The 4852-nt window shown below is 38.2% G+C and overlaps 1 pseudogene; it reads right to left on the bottom strand.

The window, feature by feature from the left end:
• Positions 1–2103: 2103 nt before the first annotated feature.
• Positions 2104–4852, bottom strand: part of LOC102872787 — a 22359-nt pseudogene continuing 19610 nt past the window's right edge.

Raw genomic sequence — 4852 nt, 5'->3', positions numbered from 1 at the left:
AAAATATCAGTTGCTATAGAGTTGAGTTAGACTCATGGTGACCCCATGTCAGACAAAAAAGATCTGAGCTCAGTAGAGTTTTTAATGGCAGATTTGTGGTTTTGTTGAATGCATCTTAGAAGAACCGCTTGGTTTGTATTGAACCACTCAGTGCCCAACCTAACAGTTGACAGCATCCAGAGACTCAAGTCCTACATAAACCCCAAAACCCCACTGCCACTGAGTTGATTCTGATTCTGACAAGCGTTTCTGAGGCTGTAAATCTTTGTGGAAGCAGACAGCCTCATCCTTTTCATGCTGAACAGCTAGTGGGTTCCCACTGCCAAGATTTACTGTTGGCACCACCAGTGCTCCTTGAAGTCAGCATTAGGAGAAGGAAAATTATCAAGAACCTAAAGCTTTTGCACCCATGTCATCTGTATGGGCCAGTACAAGGAAGTTTTCCATGTCACTGAGTCACCTGAAGTGAACAATGACTTGTGCCCTGTGCACTCTTGTGCCACATGCCATGTTTCTGGAAATGTTTGGTTTTCCCCTTTCTAACCTATGAAAGGCCATTTCTTTGAAATGTGTATCTGTGCTCTCGTCTTTTTTGTTTGCATTGGTGGTTCTGCAGGACAAAGATGAGCAATCACCTCTCATTTGATTTGTAGCCTTAGAAACCTGCAGAAGGGTCAACTGTGAGTCAGTTCCTACTTGATGGCAATGAAAGAGATTTTTTTATTGGTTTCATTTTAATTTTTTAGTTGTTCTCCACTCTGTAAAGAAGATAAGCTTCAGAATTAATCCATCAGGCCTAATATCCTTCAGTGGAATTTCCATTTGAGATCGGCCTTCTTTTAACATATTTGTTAAACAATCTGTGAATTGAAGATTTGACAATTCACATACTTGAAGTCACTGTATTATTAGCCCAAAAAGATAATTGCATCTCCAGATGAGAGTTTTGAACCTTAAGAGGTGATAGTATTGTTTTGATATTCAATCACTGGTATCTAGGACAGACTACAGTGCTCTGGGAACTTGGTTTACAGGTCCTTTTTTGGATTTGACCTTTTATTTTAAGCACAGTCCCAACCTGTAGTTGGCAGCTTTTCATTGGCAACATGTCCTTGTCTACTATCCAGGATTTCATGCCATGACATTTAAACAGGCACAGCAAGTATATTTAAATGGACAAAAACATTTAGTACCTAAAAGGTAATCAGAAATACCTAAAAGGTAATTAGAAATACAGGTGACCACGGCCTATTTCCAATGTTATAAGAAGTAATTTAAAATAGATGTTTGAGTTTGTTTTAAAAGTTCCTGACATATTCTAAGCAATGGTATTTGGCTTGGTAGAGGGAGCAAAAGAACACACTGAGGAATTAAAACGAAAGCTTGTGTTTTTCAGGGCCTTTGCTCCTATAAAGGTTTCTTCCCCTACTTTATTCCTTTAGGAAACTAAGAAAATAATTATATCAAACACCTAACCAAAAATTCTTCAAAAAATATAAAGCTGATATTTAAAAAAAATTTCTATTTTACGCTAAAATATTCTCTCTCACTTTATTATTGGTGTCTAAAAATTGAACACAACTCTCGGGATACAATCTTTCATAAATCACTTTATGAGGAAAAGAGAATATCCTAATTTATGCACATATATATCTTACAGCAACTGATTTATTGCTTAAGGACACTACTAATAAAGGGTCAGCTAAAATCCTCAAAATATTGATGGTGAGGAGACTAAATGACAAAATGCTGGTTAATTTGTATGAGGCTCAGAATAGCCTGTCCATTTCTATTCAGCTTAGGATGATAGACGAGAGAGAGGATGCTAACCCCCTAATCTTCCTTTAATAATTTAAAACTTTTTATGTAGTTAGTTAAATCCCTAAAATTATTAATTCCATCATGATTTTAAGTAATTGAGGGCAATTAACATCCATCTACATTCCCATCTACATTATATACATTCTTTTTTTTTTATTTTTGTTATCCACATATTTTTATTCATACACTTTTACTGAGATCAGTGCCAATACATCCATTATTTTCTTTATTTTTACACTAAACCAGTATCTGTCATGCAGCCAGCAGAAACCTTACAGTAAATTACACAGGTTTGTAGTCCAATTTAGACTCTAGTTTCTTAGAATCAGCCACTTTTCTGACTGCTTTCATGAAGTCTTCTTGTACTACAAAATCATGATCAGCACGAATTGCAAACATACCTGCTTCAGTGCAGACATTTCTTAGGTCTGCTCCATTGAAGCCATCTGAAAGCTTCACAATTGCTTCATAATCTATTTCACCATGCTTTGTAATGGGACCTGCATGGATTTTCAATATATCTAATCTTGCTTGTTCATTTGGCAAATCAATATGTATTTTTCTATCTAATCTTCCTGGGTGAAGCAAAACAGGATCCAGCGTATCAGGTCTGTTTGTAGCCATGATCATTTTAACTCTATGCAGAGTATCAAATCCATCCATTTGATTGAGTAACTCCATTAAGGTTCTCTGAATCTCTCTATCAGCTGAAGTACCCTCAGAAAAACAACGACCACCAATAGCATCTATTTCATCCATAAAAATGATGCATGGCTGATGGTCCCTGGCATAATTAAACATTTCCCTGATCAAACGAGCACTTTCACCAATATACTTGTCTACAATAGAACTAGATACAACCTTTAAAAAATTGCAGTCCAGCTGGCTAGCAACAGCTCTGGCCAAGAGTGTTTTTCCTGTACCTGGTGGTCCATATAACAAACAGCTGGAACAATTCTGGGTTTGTAAGAGGCAGTTCTATCACCTCTCTTAATTCCCGGATCTGTTCTGATAGCCCTCCAATCTCAGAATAAGAAACATTTCCAGGGTCCTCATGAGACATATTGTAAACCAGTGGATCCACTTCTCTCGGCAAATATCTCATGATAGTTAGTGTAGTCATATCCAAAGCAACCCTTGTTCCTGGCTTTAGTTTACTTTTGTCAAGCTGTCGGCGACACCCCACAACATATCTTGGCCCATTTGTAGCTTTAACAATAAATTTTTCTTCAGTTAACTGCTTAAGTACTTCACCTACAATCTGACCAACACTTTGTAGGGCCTTCAGATCATTTTCAGACTTTTCATACTGCTTGGTAAGTTCTTGTCTACATTATACACATTCACATCCACTTTCAGATACTAAAAGGTGCTAAGAAGACAGACAAGAAGAAGCAAGGACAGGCCCTGGGCCCCTGGAGACAGGAGTCTCATAAAAACACATTTCTAGTCAAAGAAGCCTTTGTTGACAATTGTGAAATTAAAAAATAATTGTTCAGGTGACAGAAGAGTAGGGATTGTCAAAGTTAATTAGCTTAACTTTCTTTGGTCTAACACTTATATAACTCATCTTTATAGTCTGATGAAATCTTTGCCTCTAATAAAATATTCACCCTAGCAAGTGCCTTAAAAAAAATCAGAAGCTTACATTTTTAAAAACTACATGTATACAAAGGCTCATATGTTTTTGTTTTATGGATTTCCCCCATTTCTATTTTTTCACGGGAGAAAAATGGGGAAACACCACTTCTCTGATTACAAAAGAAATTGCACTCCTGGTCACTAGATGGGGAAAATGAAGCTGGAAGTTTGCAATGTCAGGAGCAGTGGCCATCTGTTTGTAACCAAGACGCAAAGCTTCTGGTTGCATTTCCAGCTGCAGCACTGACCCATCTCACATGAATTCTACCTGTCTTGCCTCTGGGTCTCAGTCAGGTGGGGTATTTCCACTTGTTAGATATAATGACATAAGCTTAAGTCCTGGAAGCATGAAAAAAAGATCTCAAACAGGAACCATGGCAACCTTGGGCCACTGTAAGATTAACACATCTTAACACAAAACAAAAAGGGAAAGGAACTCCCCTTTCAGCTTTAAGCCCTGAGAGGAAATATTGACATTTCAGATTAATATCCTATGAATGCAAATATTGTCCAATTATTTACAAGGTGTGACACATTTACCTTCTCTTATAATTTTGACCCAAAGGGATTGGTAAATAAACAAACAAATATCACCCCCCAAAAAACAAGCTATCACATGAGCTCTAATGGTGAGGTAAGATCAAGTGTGGCGTATTTCAGAAAGGATAATTATCTGGAATTCATGGGTGATGTGTTTGGCTACTAACAAAAAAGTTTGGAGGGTCAAGTCTACTAGAGTTGCCTCAGAAAAAAGCCCAATGATCTGCTTCTGAAAAGCCAGCCATAGAAAACCCCGTGGGCACAGGTTTACTCTGACACACAATCCCAGTGAGTCGGAACTGACTTGATGGTAAATGGTGAGGAGGAGCTTACCATCTGGCCCAGGCCTCGAGTTTGTCTGAGAGAATCCTAAAGCGTGAAAGTAGATTGTAGAGAGACCACAGAAAGCCTTGCATGGTAGGCCGATAAGAATGACACCACTAGCTATAAAGTTTACACAATACTTACCGTGTGTCAAACACAATGCTAAGCCTTTGCACAGGATATTTTATGCATTCTTCACAACCCGACTGCTAATCAGTAGCTATGTACCATTACATAAGAGCTATTATTTTCTTCTTTCCACAGAGTCTGGAGAACTGAGGTAACTGATCTGAGATTAGGCAATAACTTGACTCCACGGTTGAGCATTTAGGTTTGAGTCTTATTCTGCAGGTTTAGTGGTGGTGTTATGCACCATCAAGTTGCCTGAAACTCATAGTGACATGATGTACAATTATAGCTCTGAACCCTGTCCTATCCAGAGCCAGTCTCAATGACCCTGACACACCTAACCCCACTGCCCCAGTTAACATGTCAGTGCATCTCATCTGGAATCTTCCTCTCCTGC

This window comes from Elephantulus edwardii, unplaced genomic scaffold (assembly GCF_000299155.1).
Source record: "Elephantulus edwardii isolate Elephantulus edwardi_28Jun2011 unplaced genomic scaffold, EleEdw1.0 scaffold00036, whole genome shotgun sequence".
NCBI classification, from domain to species: Eukaryota; Metazoa; Chordata; class Mammalia; order Macroscelidea; family Macroscelididae; genus Elephantulus; species Elephantulus edwardii.
The sequence above is the reverse complement of the archived record's forward strand: the minus strand, read 5'-3'. Positions and strand labels throughout refer to the sequence as shown.